General features: G+C 56.0%; 1 long non-coding RNA gene across 2 annotated transcripts; it reads left to right on the forward strand.

Annotated features, from left to right (window-relative positions):
- The first annotated feature begins 6431 nt into the window (after nucleotides 1–6431).
- Nucleotides 6432–15804, forward strand: LOC128915315 (uncharacterized). 2 transcript variants are annotated; one of them, XR_008468601.1, is made up of 5 exons: nucleotides 6432–8825; nucleotides 10657–10810; nucleotides 11461–11658; nucleotides 14482–14588; nucleotides 14705–15804. It is a non-coding gene; the product is annotated as an uncharacterized LOC128915315 (long non-coding RNA). The 2 variants fall into 2 exon arrangements; XR_008468600.1 differs by having other exon boundaries at nucleotides 6432–10810.
- The last annotated feature ends 662 nt before the right edge of the window (nucleotides 15805–16466 follow it).

Consider the following 16466-nt stretch of genomic DNA (forward strand, 5'->3'; position numbering starts at 1 on the left):
GCCTTCCCTGCAGCCCCAGCCCTGTCCCTGCAGCGGTGGGAGCACGGTCCCAGCATAGGGGCTGCCACCGGCTCCGGAGCGGTGGAGGCTGCGGTCTGCGTCTTCGCCCAGCCATTGCACGCTGCCTGGGCGGGGAGAGATTAGTGAACTAATTGGGTGGAATTGGTGGAGCTGGAATACATATTGATGGGGTTGTCGGGATGATTATATTGCTGAGGGCATGTACAGCTGGGGAGGGAGCGCTTTGATCTCACAGAAACCACGTTGCCGTCTCCTGTTCTCATTATCAGAGGTGCCTTGGGAGCCTCTTTTAAAGCCCCCTGAGATTTCTGCCCCCGGGGGCCCGGGAGGTGCAGGAGGCTGCTGGGGCAGGAAGGCTGCGGGCTGAAATGACGTGGGGACCAAAAGCAGCATCGCCGGACCCTGCTCTGGCGGCGGTGCAGCCAACACCGGCCAGAAACGGGTGAGACTCGGCATCCCTGCATCCATGGGGAATCGCTCTGCCTATTACTGGGGGAAACTCCGGCAGTAACTGGCCTCACTTCGCAGGCAGAGCGTGCTTTCCTTGTTGCACCGTAACCTCCGGCACCGGGTATCAGCTTTCCTGGTGTTAAGTGCCCGTGAAATGAAATACTCATCAGGGGAAAAATTGCTTGGGAGAGTTAAATTGGCGTGCAGCGTCTCCGGGCGTTGCTGGGGGAGGAGGAGAAGGTGGCAGCAGCGCTTTTCCCCTCCCAACACCCCGCTGCCTCGGGGGAGCCTGGGGCGGAAAATACTGCCCAGCTTTTTAGCAGCTAGCGATGAGGCTGGGCCCCTCGTGCACTCCCACGTTAGCCTTCCCTCCATGTTCAGAGGTATAAAAATTCCTCTTAAATCATTCAGTGGTTCTCTAATGTATTCACAATGTGGACTATAGAACAAGATCTGAAACACTCTTTTTTCCAGTAAGACTATTAAATGGTGACACTTTGACACCAGCAAGAAGTATATGAGATTAAAAAGTAAAAACTGCATAGAAATCTAAGTGCCTTCACATACTGTTAGAATAAAAATTGCTGTTAGGAGCATTAAAATAGAGTACTTGTCAGGAGCGACGGATTCCAGAGACGTGCCTGCCGGTCTCTGTGGCATCGACACATGTGGTTTCCTCTTAGGTAAATTACAGAGCGTTTAGAGGAGGCAGAGGATGCCCTTGCGGGCGCTGAGGTGGAGGATGAAGGTGCGAGGGCGGGACGGGCGGCTGCTGGCGCGGGGCTGGGCTGCGGCCTCTCCTCCCGGGCCGTGGGCTGGTGAGGGACGCGGGGGGTCCCAGAGAGGCCGTTTCATCTGCCCGTGACATTTGAAATCCCCTGGAGGCAGCTGGTGGATGAAAGCAGCAAACGAAGGAGCCGGCTTTTCTTGGCACGATTAATCATTTATTAGCTAATCAAGAACGCTCGCAGGAGATGAGGAGAGCGAGGGAAGCTCATTTCTAATAGGAATTAGTTAGCTTACGGTTATTTTTTCCCTTCACTCTGATTTCCCAAGGAAATGATGCTTGAGGAGGTCTGCTTTTCCAGCAGTCACCCCCTCCTCGCTTTCCAGCATCCCGGGATCCCTTGCAGCCCGGCCGGGATGACCCAGAAAACCACTCGGTGTCTGAAATACACAGCACAGGGCGGCGAGGAAGCAAACCAAGGGCTTACTGGCCTACTTCAGACGAAATTTCTGCTCTTGCTAGGGTGGGGATCCTGCCCCATGTGCTGCCCTGGGTGGCGCGAAGGAGCCGCTGTGGGCTCCGGGCTGCAGGAAGCCCCTTGGCCCCCGGCTCTCCCCACTGACGCAGCAGGGTGGCCGGGTGCCGTGCTTGGCTGGTCCCAGCGGCCGCTGGCTACGGGGAAGCCGTTCCAGCCCCGCTGCCGGCCATCGGGCACGTGCCAAACTGGATTGACTCCTGCTCAGTTCCGATACCGCTCTTCCCAGCGGGAATCTCTTTGAATTGCAGCTGGCGAGGCAGGAGTTCGCGGCGCGGGGCAGAGCTATGGCGCCAGCAGCTCTCTTGGGGAGAAACGCATTTACAAGCCAAGGCAAATCGGCAGCTGTTGACGCCGTGCACGCCGACACGGCTGCACAGGGGCTTTGTGCTGGCACGGGGTAGCAGGACCGCGTCCCGCAGCGCGGCCGGCAGCATGGAGGCGTGCGTGGAGCTGCTCCGAGGGCAGGCAGCATCGCTGCGGGTCATGCCGCCGCATCCTGGCAGTCCTCGTGTGCTCTCCAGCTGATGCACACAGCAAAAAGGAGTCGGGGAGTGGGTACGGAGATCAACCCGGTCGCCCACCCTTGTCATCTTCGGGAAAGCACGTCTGGGAGGGGTGCTGGCACGGGGAGCCATCAGCGCTCCCCACCTCCCTGCCAAGGTCAAGCCTAGGGCTCCGGCAGTCAGACTGGATGGCACACTCCCATCTGGGATTCTTCGCCACTGTGTCAGCATCATTTCTTCATGCCCTACAGACAAACATGTCACGGCCTGGAAGGGAGAGGGAGACATGGGAGAGGTTGTCATTGTGAGGAGCCCGAGCGGGCAGAGGCAGGAGGAGCCGTGTCTGCGGGGAGCTGGAGGACCAGGAGAAGTCTGGCGGGGGGAAACAGCCCTCCCCAGGCCTGGCTGCAGCCCGGCCCGTGCACGGGAAGGCGGCCAGATCCAGACCCGCTTGCCATAGTGCCACGTGCATCCCTCCAGCATCCCTGCCCTGGCACGGAGGGAGGGACGGGAGCGAGAGGGGAGCTCAGGGCTGGGCCAAATCCCATGAAAGGGCTCCCTGGGATGGGATGCTCCCAGCAGAAGCCGGAGCAGGCAGGGCAGGATCCGTGCCTGCTCCGCTCTGGAGCAGGGGGCTGCCCTGAGCTGGGCACCAGCCCTCGCTGCTGGGCCAGGCTCCCCGAGCTGTGGGAAAACGCTCTCCGGAGTTGTGGTTCTCCAGAAAGATCCCTGGAACCACCTGGAGAGGCACCGTGGGCATCAAACCAGGACCTGCTCATGCGACTCTGCAGCTTCGCGGGGCATCAGCCTCCGCCCGGGTTTTCCCGCGGGGTCCAAGGGCTGCGGCTGGCCACCGCCGCCTCGGCCCCTCGCACGGGAGCCGCAAAATAATTAGTGGCTTTTGTTAAACCTCCAGCTCCTGGAATCGTGTTGGGTGAAAATCTCCATTTCCTGAGAAGAGAGTCTGATTTCAACCTTCACGGCTTTAAAAAATGAGCACTAGTCTCTCAAACTAAATAAAAATAAGACAAAATATATTACATTTTAAAATCTTGTGACATTTTGGGGACTGACTCATGATTTTTGAATGTTTGGAACCAGTAGCGCCGCAATCAATTTTGCTGCTTCCTTGGATGATTGCTTTCCGAGAGGTTTTAATTCTACTATAAATACTTCAGCTTTACAACAGCAGCCTCAGTCAGATATGCAATAATACCCAGTTCTGCATTTCAGGTAAGGCTTTAAACTAAATTAAATCTCCTCAGTATAGCTAATCAGAGATTAGCTTTGATCACAGTTTGTTAGCCCAGGCCAATCCTATTCAAATCCTCTGGCAGACCTAATATCCAGAGTGCTTTGTCCTGCGCTTATAACGTGAAGCCCCATCCCCAGGGCAAGGCAGAGGCGCTTTTTTCTCTTCTACTTTGAGATATTTCTCTACACGCAGCGAAACATCTCCCTGGTGCACTCGGTGTCTCCTGCTGCCCTGGGACGGTTGGTGGTGGCCACCCAGTGCATGCGGCTTTAGGTCCCACCTCTGCCAGCTCCCAGCCTTTCCTCGGGCTTTCCTTCCTCCCACGGCATCCGACGAGAGGGTGAAGATCCGTGCTGGAAATGGGAAGAGGTAATGGAAATGGGAGTTGGGGATTTTTGCTAGAGCCTGGCTATAGGGTACCAAGAACGCCACCGTGTCAAGGTCCACACGTTCAGATTTAGTGATGGCTATTTGCTGCTTTCCCATTTATGAAGTATACTTAAAAGCAGTGGAAACGGTGTCTTTCTCTTCCAGCATGAGGGATGTGAGAGCAGAGTGACACCAGGCAGGATCTGGGTGCAGCAGAGGTCACTTTCCGACAGCTCCCTGGGATGACGGGGGGCTGCGGAGGTTGCTCTGCCCGCTCCGTGCAGCTCACGCCTGCAGTTGCGTGCGTGGACGCGTGTGTGTGCACCTGTGTCTGCCAGCCGCGCTGCCCGGTGGGAGCGCCGCCGTGTCCTCTGCCAGCCGGGGCAGAGCCGAGGGCAGCGGCCGGGCTCATTTTGCTGAGCCGTCGCCACAGAGGCCGCCGCGATGCGGAGGAAGCCGTGCTCCGAGCAATTCCTCTCCCGCACCCGCTGCACAGCACTTGTTGCCCTCCTGTGATGACTTGAACAAGCCCTTTCTCCTGGTTAGAAACGTCCTCCGTTGCTGCTGTTCCTCTGTATTATTTATAGCCCAGTAAGTGTCTGAGATCACAAACGCTGATATTGAGCTTACTTAGCTACCCAGCAGTATTCCTGCTTGAAACAATATAGTTTGACTGTTGCTATCGATTTTAGGGGGTTGTGCGATGGGTTAGAGTTCCTTTGAGCCAACTGGTATATTAAGCAATCATTTCTATAGCAGATGACATAACTCCCCCGGCATCAGTTTGCCCTAATGGGCCTGGTATTACTCATGTGCTAATTGATTGGGCATGGAGAGGAGAAAAGCTAAATTCACTTGCGAGGTGATTTTTATGGCCAGGCTCATAACAGAGGTAATTTGCTGAAAACGTTCAGTCCCTCTCCGGTTATGTACCGTCATCATCTGCGTTCCTGCACGCCATCTCCTTGCCACGCTTCAATCAGCAAACCGGGCTCCGTTCGGGGCGCCCGAGGTGAAATCCCCAAGGAGTCACCGTGACGGAGTGTTTCTCCCTTCTCTGCGTTGTGTTGAGGGATACACGGAGCTGGGGGGGGCCCAGGGAGCCCCGGCCATGCGGGACCTCCTGCCACGCTTCCCAGCCCCAGCGTGGGCTTCAGAAGAGCCCCCGTTCTCCTGGTGAAACACTCTGTTCTGAGCAAAAATGTTTATTTCTGCAGCAGGCAGAGAGAGTTTCATCCCCGAAACCTTTGTGCCTGCATCTCCCGTGCACAAATCCACAGGGACGGGGAAAGGAAAGCAAATCCTCCTCCTCCGCTGTTAAGTTTAAGGTGGTTAAAACCTTGACTCGACCACTCATCCCAAAAGCAGTCCCTTGAAAACCCCAGATCTGTCCCGTGTCTCTGCCGGGGCGATGCTGGGCTCAAGGGCAGATGCTTTCAGGCAGTCGGGGAAATCGTCTAACAGATGAGGGCTGGTGCCTTTGAAGTCATCAGCTGCCTGCCTGCCTGCAAAATCAAAACTGGAGCTTAGAGCAGCTTGGAATATCACTAGATCTTGGAAGAGATGTCAGAGACTGGTCCTCGTTATCTTGCCAAAGACTGATGGGTTTCTAAAGCTGACAAGGTGAGCTCGTGTATGTGTAACGGCACGTAACATCTAGCTAACCTGAAATTGCTGAAATTTCCCCAGAGCTGGAAGAAAGCCAGTCAGTCCTGCAGAAAAAAACAGACCCAAAGGCTTGTTCTGGACTCTGCTGGATCGTGCTGTTAGGCCAGATCAGACACACTGTCAAATTTTGGGCAGTCCTTTGGTTGAGACAGATAGAGCCTGGGAGAAAAATGCCGAGCTCGCCCCATCCATCCCAGCAGAGCTGGAGCTGGATCGGCCCTTCTCCAGGCGGCACGTGGGATGCTGCCGCGGAGGGTGACGCTGGCTCCAGCAGCACCAGGCCCATGGGAAGGAAAAAACGCATCTGTCATCACTCGGGCGGGTGGGGAACCTCAAGAGGGACCGGCTGCGGCCACAACCTGCATCGTGCTTATCTTTTGGGAGGGAAGTCTTGCGAGGAGGCTTGACGAAACGTCCGGAGCTGGCGGGAGGTCTGGCCCCCATCCCCAGGCCCCGCGAGATAAGGGTCCGCAGGAAGCCTGGGGCAGGATTTCCCTCCGCTTTCCGCCTCCTGGCTTTGCGGAAAGAAGGAAGACGGTGAAGCGAGACGAGGGAGGTGACACGGCACAGGCTGCCACCCCCTTGTCACGGCGAGCGGCTGCGTCCCGTGGAGCAGCCGGGTGCCAGCGGGGCGGCGGGTTGCAACGGCGAGAGCGGGGAGGTTTGGAGAAGGCGCTGCCGGTTCGGGATGCAACAGGGATCCGCGCTTTATCCAGCGGGAAAACTCCCTCCCCCCCGGCAGCCCCCTGGGAGGCGAGCCGGCCTCGCTCGGCGGCGGGGGGGGTGAGGGGTCCCGGTGGGAAGGCAGCGCCTCCGCCCTCCCGGGGGTGGGGGTTCCCCGGGGCAGCGATGGGGCCGCGCCGTGCCCGTGTCCCCGCGGGGGTCCGGGGGGGGGGAGGCGCGGGTGCACGGCCGGCCACAGCCACACGGTGGTAGGAGAGTCCCTCGGCGGAGAGCGGCGGGCCGGGGCTGCCCGAGCCGGCCGAGCCCCCCCGCAGCCCCGCCGCAGCATCCCCCCCCTTCCCCCGGCAGGGCGATCCCGGCACGGCGGTGCAGCGGCATCCCTCCGCTCCAGCCCTCCCCCTGCATCCCCTCCTCTGGCTAACGCCTCCAGCCACCCCTTCCTCCTCCTCCTCCTCCTCCTCCTCCTCCTCCAACCTCCTTCATCCCAGCCAGCTGCAGGGAGCAGAGCGCCGGAGGCTGCGGGGCTCGGCTGCCTTCTCCTGCCCCGGGGGGGACGGGGACCCCCGCACCCGCTGGGTCACCGGGCAGTTATTTGTTCCGTCGGGATATTTGCATCCTGTCCCGGCTGCGCTGTGAGTACCTCCAGTCGTCGGGGAGCTGTTTGCTTTGGTCTGACCTTTGTATCGGTGGCAGAGACTGCGGCCAAGGTCAGCTTTAATGAGAAGGCGGCTGCCTGCCCGCGATCGATGCGGGCGCTCGCCCCAGCACAGCTCCCCTTTGCACCGTCTGCACATCGCCGTCCCTCCATCAGACGGTGTCACCGGCAGAGATGACGTTGGAGACACACCGGCTCCAAACGCTGAGTGGATGGAAGTTCTGTTGCTGCCAGCGAAGGAATTTTCCTCACCTGTTGATTTGTTCCAGACTAATCCCTTCCTCAAACTGGGCAAACAGTTTGGCTTGGCTGCCCTCCCGTGACTCAGCAGCAAAATATTTAATGGATCAATAGCCCCGTGGCTAAACCCTTCGCAATGCTGTCAATGAGGCTGTCTGCTAACAGGGCCGTGGAGACCTAGCCATTTAATTTGGGGTGAATGGTGTAATCCTGATACCCTCTTGCACTGGTTACGATCCGTTGTTTAGAGACTTCAGAGTGTATAAAATCTACTTTTCATAAGGAGATTTCTGAGACAAAACTACCTTCAGGAGGCAAAAAAATGAAAAGGGATGCGATGCCTTGGCATTTTCCCAGCAGAGAGCTCTGGGTGTAGGAAACCTCGTTAAGGAGCTGTGCATCAGCCATCTCCGTCAGCGCGGGGCGGGAGGCGAAGGGCTGCGTCGCGAGGGAGCAGCCCCCTTCAAAGCGCCATGAAACGCAACTCCAAATGTTGGCATTTTCTGCAAAGGAAAATGCCCTCCAATTCGTCTTGGGTTAACGCAAACATTTCACTGCAAGTTTGACTTCACATTTAGTAATAATTAGAAGAGATGATAGTAATAACAGGTAATGACAATACCTCAGAAGATTGAACCTCAGCTTTTTATATGGTGTTGGAAAATTTCTGTTCATTTCTGGAATGACTTCCGCAATGAAGTGAGATCTACAAAGTCCTATCTTAGCTTTGCGGGGGGGCACAAAGGAGCAGGATGGGGCTGCCAAAGCGTGAGCTCCCCGTGCCCGCCTGCGGGCCCTTCCCTCTCCCAGCACCCACGGCCCCCGTGTCCTTGCTGGCACCCAAGTGCACGGAGAATGGAGGGGTCGCGTTAGTCCTTTGACAGGCTACGGTGGGGCTATCCCATGTAAACTTGCTTGAAATTAAGGCCCCAGTGGACAGCAAAAAAATTCATGTGTAAAATGCTGAGGAGCCGGTCAGCATTGATGTGGGCTTCCAAAACGCTACATCTCAGCCCAGGGTGTATATTTGCTGAACCCCAAAGCTACTGAAACCCAAGTCCTGCACGTGAGGAACTTCAAATTGTGTTGGATGGGGAATGTTCCCTTGTGCGACTGGTTTAGAAGGCAGGAGGGCTGGGGGCCTGACCACGAAAGCGCTGAGCCCGTCAGCTGAGCTTTGCTCCAGGCTTTGTTAGGAACATGAGGTGTTCCACCAGGCTGTTCGCTGGCTTTGGCCTTCTTTTGGGGTGTGCTACCAAGGGGGTTTTATTTAAAAAACCCCAAAAGAAAAGAAATCTCCCATCTGAAAAGCATGTTTCTTTCCTGAGCAGCAGGAGACCGGCTCACCAGCACCCTGTCCCCTGCCCTTCGCTCCCGCTGGATGCGCCCAGGGGCACGGAGCAGGGCACAGCTCCGCACCGCCGTGACCAACACTTCCATGCTACTCCCGGTGCTGCGTAACAACTTTATCACAGTTATGGATGCTCTGGTGTTTCTGGAAATGCTGGCGAATCCATCCATTAAGCCCTTTTCTTCCCCTGTCCTCCGGGCTGCTGCCTCCCCACCGGCATTTCACCCACTCCCCAGTACGTCCCGGTCTCTGGCTGCAGCGACAAGGGGGTCCCTGGGGACACGGGGACGTTTTGTTAGCACAGGGGCGCACGTGGCCCTGGGGAACGGCGGGTCGGCTCATCGCATCCCTGCCCGGAGAGCCGGTATGTACAAAAAGGATGCTGTGCTGGAACAACCCCTCTGGCGAACGCGAGCACCAACCCCCCTGGTCCTCCTCCTCCTCCTCCTCCTCCTCCTCCTCCTCCTCCTCCTCCCTGCGGGTTCGTGGCAGGTTCCCTGCTTTTCCTCCCCAAAGCTGCAGCGGGGGAGCCAGTCAGAGGAGCTGCCCACCCTCGAGGATGAGCAGGGATGAGGATGAAGGCACCGTTAGTCCTTCCTGGTTTGTACCCCGGTGTTGGGCATTTGACCTGCGGCTCTGACATCTCCTGCCCAGGCCTCCCGCCTCTGCAATAGGAGTCTCATTAAAACCCACTGGTTTGCAGCAGCAGCCGGGCAGGCCGGGAGCTCGTGGCCCTGCCAGGGCTGCCTTGTCCTCGGCTGGGCACCCGGCACCGCGCTCGGCTCTGCCGTGCCCTCTGGTTTTCCTGGGTGCCTTTGGGCACGGTATCACAGGGTGTGCAGGCAACGGAACTGCGAGGGAGGGTTTCGTTGGCACGCGAGAGGGAGAGCTGGTGGGTGCTGGGTCTGCGGCGGCTCATCTGGAGAGACAGAGAGAGAGAGAGAGAGAGAGGTGTCGTGCAAAAGGAAAGCTTTTCCTTTTGAAAAAGAAAAAAAAAAAAAAGTCCGGAATTTTCATTAAAAAAAATACAAAGTAATTATATTTTCAGCGGACAGTTTTAGGTGTTGAGTTTTGCTTTTGATTACAACTGCCGATTGATTTGATTACGACGGCCACGGCTCTTCACTGGCATTGTCCGGAATTAAAATTTCAGTAGCAATGGCTGTAAAAAAAACAATGCCAGGTTTATGAGGGCTTTTTTATTTAAATGTGTTATTTCAGTTAAGGCGAATTCAGAGCAGACGGCATTTGCTGCCACACGCTATATCTCTTTAATGCAGGTGATGTCTGGGGATGCCGGCGGCATCCTGCTTGGAGCACCCGCTGCCATTATCTGTGTTTGAACAGAGGGAAAAACCAAGCAAAACCCACAAACGGCCAGAGAAGAGCTGTCTGGGATCAAATCAAACCAAGGAAAGCTGAGATTTATGGAGGCAAATGGCAACTTTTTTTGGTTTCAGTTGAGACTGAAGGCGCATCTGTCCCTGGGCCCTTCCGCAAACATCTGGTGTCTAACGCGGCAGCGGGATGCAGCCAGCTAAATTGCTAGTGGGAGAGCGAGCCCTCGCTGCGATTCAGGCTGAACAACCACAAATGGTTTGCACTTGCGGCGGGCTGGGAGCGGTGGCCGCGGCGGCTGCCAGCGGGGTCCCCCCGGGGGAAGGCGGCCGCTGGGAACCGCGGCCAAAGGCGGCTCCGCACCGGCTTCGCTCCGAGCCCGGGACCTGGGGAAGGGACCCAGGCAGGACCCAAAGAGCCTCCCGAGGAGCCGGCGCTGCCAGCGCGCCCAGCCACACGCTGCTTCCCTGACCTAGTTATTTTTATTTATTTTTTTTTTCCCTTTTTCACAGATGAGCACTCCATCTGCAAGAGATTGTTTCTTGACATGAAAAATTTACTTTTTAATGGGCCAAACTGCTGCAGTGTCTAAGCTGGATCCAAAATAACCTCTTAGCACATCACTCTAAAGGGATCTCCAGCCGTCACCCATAAAACTGAAACACAGTTTGTACTAAAAAGCCATTTACAAGCCATTCTCTCCTTGTCGTCTTGGTTTCGTGCAGTTGTTGTAAAGCTCCAGCGCTCGCTTCTGGAAATGGAAAATGATATTCTGGATCCAGGCTTCTCATGGCTTTTGTTTTCAAGTTAAAGGACACTCAGAAATCAATACATTTGGATTTTTTTTTGTCCTTCAGGATCCAAGAGTGGGAGAAACACCAGCAGGCTGGCCCAGGGGAGACTCGTGGCAACGGATGGGTGCAAACGCTCTGGGACATTGGCAGGACCAAACCCGGCAGGGGAACGTGGGTGCTGCCCCGGCTGGGGGCAAGACCCAGGGCCAGGAGCGAGGTGGGTGCCTCTGGGTGAGTGAGGGGTGAAGTCCTGCCTGCCTTCAAAATGTCCAGAAAAAAGAAATAACCGGGGGGGTAAGAAATAGTTTTCTTTGCTAAAAAGCAGTAGGTGCAAGCAGACCCAGAGCAGCTCGAGTGAGGGGCTGAGAGACCTCCCTGAGCTGCGACACCAGGGCTGGCTGCGCGCTCGGTGCTGTCAATTATAGAATCATAGAATCACAGAATGGTTTGGGTTGGAAGGGACCTTAAAAATCACCTACTTCCACCTCCCTGCCCTGGGCAGGGACACCTCCCACAAGCCCAGGTGGCTCCAAGCCCCGTCCAACCTGGCCTTGAACCCCTCCAGGGATGGGGCAGCCACAGCTTCTCTGGGCAACCTGGGCCAGGGGCTCAGCGCCCTCCCAGCCAAGAATTTCTTCCTCAGATCTCATCTCAGTGAGAAATCATCTCAGGAAGATGATTTACACCTCTTCCAGTGTAAACCCGTTCCCCCTCGTCCCACGGCTCCCCTCCTGCTCCAGAGTCCCTCCCCAGCTTTCCTGGAGCCCCTTTAGGGACTGGAAGGGGCTGGAAGGTCTCCCCGGAGCCTTCTCTTCTCCAGGCTGAACCCCCCCAGCTCTCTCAGCCTGCAATTCCTCCTCCCGACAGGTTTGCACGCTTCTCGGTGTGCCCTTCACCACCGCGCTGTGCCGGGCCATGGCAGCCACGGAGCATCACCTCTTTGGCAAGCGGCGGTGACTCAACACATGCCACCACCGAGGCTCGGTGGCCCTGCCAGGATGCTGCTGCCTGCCCCGGGCATCTCCATGTTATCCAGCAAAGTGCAGCAAAGTGCTCTCTGCAGAGGTGGGGGATGCGTTTCGGTGTCGGTGCGTTGCTCAGAGGTGACGGCACCCAGTGAGCCCGGCGGGGAGCAGCGGGGAGCGGGCAGGGAGCGGGCAGCGGTGCCAGGGCTGCCCACGGGCTGCGGCGCTCCTCTTTGGAGCTGCACCAAAGCGCCTCATCTCGCCCTTCATCTTCATCTTTTGTTCCATGCTTTTAATTGTGAAATATTCTGTGTGCATTTTGTACGCATAATTATGGGGCAAAAAATGGTGATAAAATAGTTTAAATTAATAAGATTATTAAGTAACCTCTGCTGCTGGTAATTCCTCACTCGAACAGGCGCGCAGTTCACTGTAATTAGTTTTCTGCTTCGCTGGAGCATGCTTAAAGGAGCTGGGAGGTTTTTTTGGGGGAGAGAAAGCTGTAAAGCCAAGCTTGTAGCAGAACAGGGTTTTGTCAATGGAAGGTGACAGTCGGGGAAATGTCCTTCCTGGCCCCCCCGCAGCACGGTGTGGCCGCGGGGGTTCAGTCTGTGGGGCAGCACGGAGCGAGGGGAGGGCGCTGGGGCATTGGCACGGGGCAGTGCCCACTGCCCGCGTCCCCCTGGGCTCTGTGCCCGGGGCAGGGCTCCCTGGCAGGGGCTCAGTGCCTCTGCTGACGGCTTGCACGGTCCATCAGCACGGCAGTAATTGCCCCGTTTTGCCCGACCTCTGCCGCAGGATTATTTTTTTCTGTGAGTGACCAAGGGTAGAGCGCCCTGCGGCGGGTGGTGCCACGTGAAAGGAAAGCCTTACAACGCATTGGCCAAGGAAATCATGAATAATAGATCAATGCCATCGGCCTGGGCTTGCAGAGAAAATCAACGGCCTCACAGGCAAATCGTCTTGTCTGGGCCACAAAACGACGTCCTCCTGCTGGGAAAGAGGGTGAATAGGCGTCTGTCCTCCTGGCCGCAGTGGTGGTCAGTGCTGGGCAGGCAGGGCTTCGCGTTAGTGTTATTAATTTTCATCTGCATGGAGTGCTGGGTGTCCAGCCCCAGGGCCAGCTGGGCCACCATACGGTGCAGCCACCCAACCGTGAGCATCCCTGCACCCACGGCATGCCTGCCTGCCTGCCCACGCCTCTGCCTGCCCGCACCTCTGCCTGCCTGCACCTCTGCCTGCACCTCTGCCTGTACCTCTGCCTGCCTGTACTTCTGCCTGCTTGCATCTCTGCCTACAGCTCTGCCTGCCCACACCTCTGCCCACACCTCTGCCTGCCTGCATCTCTGCCTGCCTGCATCTCTGCCTACATCTCTGCCTGCCCACACCTCTGCCTGCCTGCACCTCTGCCCACACCTCTGACTGCATCTCTGCCTACATCTCTGCCTGCCCACACCTCTGCCTGCCTGCACCTCTGCCCACAACTCTGCCTGCATCTCTGCCCACACCTCTGCCTGCCCACACCTCTGCCTGCCTGCACCTCTGCCCACACCTCTGCCTGCATCTCTGCCTCCATCTCTGCCTGCCTGCACCTCTGCCTGCCTGCACCTCTGCCCACAACTCTGCCTGCATCTCTGCCTACATCTCTGCCTGCCCACACCTCTGCCTGCCTGCACCTCTGCCCACACCTCTGCCTGCATCTCTGCCTCCATCTCTGCCTGCCTGCACCTCTGCCTGCACCTCTGCCTGCGTGTACCTCTGCCACACAGCCGTCAATCGCGGCCATCAGCCATGAACCCAGCCACGGCAGGGAAGGGCTGCTCAGGACGCCGGGCCCACACGGATGGGTTTGGGGGGATCTGTGGACCCGCAGGCAGGGGGCAGAGGGCTCGAGCCCCCCCGCCCCACCGGAGAGCCGCAGGCAGGGCTCTGCGCAAGGCACCGCCGCGCTGGCCATCGCTGCAAATCAAGCCCGTTGCTAATTTTGCAGTGTCAGTCGTTCGGCAGTTCGCTTTGGTTAGCTAAAGGCAAACATCTGTGACTCCAATGCTGAAAGCTTCCCTATTACCTATGTCAACAATTTTATTTTTAAAACAGTACGCAAAGCGAGAGGTGCATCCCTTATCTGGTGTACGGCGGCCGCATATGTAACACCATCATATAATTAACAGTCAAGATCATTTACATTGTCGCTTAGCTAATTTTCATAATGTTTTCTTTATTATCAGAGGAAGAAATTAACCCAAGAATTTATTTACATACTAGTCTCAAACAGTAACAGCTTGCTAATTGCCTGTTAGGTGATTAATAAGCTTACAGCAGATGCTAATGAATCGAGAGCTCACTGTTTCAAAGGTGCTCTTGCAGCATGCTTGTGTTTTGGCAGCTTAATTAGTGCAATAATTATGTACTTGTTGCTCCTTCTTTCAAGCAAATACTGTCAAATGCTTAAAAGATTAAAGAGAATTATATCGCCGAGAACTAGCTGTGCTTAAGTATTCTGCTTTTGCTAACTTCCCTGTTGTTTCCAAAATGGGAGCGGAGAAATGCAATTATGGCGCAGGCGAGAGCGGCACGTTGCTGGCGGCTCTGGTGGCAGTGGAAGGAGCCGGCAGAACTGCTCCTCACCTCCATCCCCTGCTCGCCCCCGTTGGAGTGGTTTCGCAGGGAATTTGACGGGGACGGGGGCTGAAACACTGGGAACATCTCCTGAGCCTGCGGAGGCTCCTCACGCTGTTCCCCTCCATAGCTTTCCAAACCTTCCGGAACCTGGAATGGGAGGTTTTCCACACCCCGAGGGTGAGCCCTGGGTAAAGGTCCTGTGCGATGCGAGAGATGGACTAGGTGGTCCCGTTGGTCCTCGGTGATGCTAAAGCCACTGCAGGACCCGCAAGAGTCTGTATTTTTGCTGATCTTTCTGCAGGAAGAGGAGGTGAAGCACCGCGGAGGAGAACGGTGGCTGTGCGGCCCCAGCCGTTATGAGTTTCCACCTTGAGGGTGAAGAAGTAGAGTTACACCTTTCAGGATGAGGTGGGGAGATGTCCCCGTTTGCCATCACGGGTTAATTGCTCATCTCTGCCATCTCTCTGCATACACCCAGAGCTTTGGAGACCTCCTTCATAACCCTCCGCTCGTCTCTTTTCCAGGCTGGGAAGTCCTGCCCCATCCCGTTGGCTCTCCCTGTCACCCCCATGGATTTGCTGTCCCTGCCTGCACCCCGGTGCAAGCCAGGCAGGGCAGCCGCTGTGCAGTTGTCACCTTTCCCAGTTCCCTTCAGTGCGGGAGGGACCGGCACAGATGCAGAGCTCAAGGTGTGAGCAACCTCAGGTCCACACCACGGCACCGAGGCCTTCATCTGTCCCTCTCCAGCACTGCGTGCGCGTCGCCAGGCAGAAATCTCTGCACAGGAGTCCCCGCCATGGCCCTTGGATCTCCTTCCCGAGCGACAACAGCTCCTTCAAACCCATCGCTGTGCGTGCAAAGCCAGAGGGTGAAGTGCTGGGACTAAGTCGCAGCGGGCTCCCAGTCCTACCGCGCGTGCTGGGGATGGAGTGGCGTCCCTGTCTCAAGGAGAAGGCATCGGAGACTGGTGGAGTGCCACTCGACTGCTAAAACACCCGTCCCTGGAGGGAACGACAGGCAGCCGGGGCTGGAGATCGCTCCGACAATCTCCGGTTTCCTTGGTGACAGCCGGGATCTCTCGGCTGCACAAGAGCTTGGGCTTGACGGAGCCTTTTTTTCTGGATATTATACCGTATTATTTGGTGTAGGGTTTCGAAGGTCCTCTTTGTTTTGAGTCTGGGGGGCTGGGTGTCGTCAGAGCCCCACCAGCCCCATGCGCCTTCCCCGGGCTGAAGGCATCGCTGGCAGCAGCGGGCTCCTCGCTCCAACTCCTTTCGCAGTAGCTGTTGCCATCTTGTTTAATTCCGGCATTATCTGATTGTCACAGCGTGTTTCTCTGTATTAGGCAATACGCCAGTTTGTTACTTAACCTGTAATTGCACTTTAATATAAGCTATCTCAAAAATGTATTTTCGGAGTGCGTCTTATAAACACACGATATGCTCCTAACATCAAACCGCTGTATTCTTTGGGAGGAGGCTCTGAGGAGGATTTGGCACCGGTTCTGGTCGTTTTAGTTGCTGATGCTTTATCACGGGCTGACACGCCATACGTCGTCGAAGGGCACGGCCCTTAGGAGTTCTCCGTATTAAAAAAATTACTTTCCCCCAGGAATTTACTATGAATGTTGTTGCTGATTTGTTGTCTTGGACCCTGGGAAACCCACGAATCTTCTAATTTCAGCCGAAATCATGTTGTTGTGGGAAATGTGGTGCTTTTTGGGTTGTGAAATGCAAACAGGAAGACCTCATCTAGAATAATAGCAAGAAAACCGCTCAGCAGCGTTAATATATCTGCCAACGGCTGCTGGCAGATTCACTTTTTAATAACTCCAATTTTACAAATTAAATGCTGATAACATGCCTTACTATCATCCTGTGTTAGTTCCCCGCTGCAGTTGTAGGGGAGGGAAGGTATTCAATCTCCATCTCAACTCATTAATTTTAAAAAGTTGGCCAGAATTTGCAAAGTGTTAAGCATATAAAAATTAATGTTGACAAATCTTTGAGGAATAGAATGAAACAAAAGAAATCAATTAAGGAAACAGCCCGCGGTTATATTTTATAATCTAAATAGTGCTCAGCCTTGCAATAGAAGCTACCAGCAAACGCCGGTGCCGAATGGGAATCTTAGGAGGGGAAGCTGGGGCTGAGGATGGCATTCAATATTTGCTGAAACTGCATAAAATTGGGATGAGTGTCAGCGGGCGTCTCCTTCGGGTCTGGTCACCAGCTTCGGTTGAATTCTCGTAGAAGATGTCTTGATGCAATGTGGGGGTGCCCTGCG

This window comes from Rissa tridactyla, chromosome 9 (genome assembly GCF_028500815.1).
Source record: "Rissa tridactyla isolate bRisTri1 chromosome 9, bRisTri1.patW.cur.20221130, whole genome shotgun sequence".
NCBI lineage: Eukaryota > Metazoa > Chordata > Aves > Charadriiformes > Laridae > Rissa > Rissa tridactyla.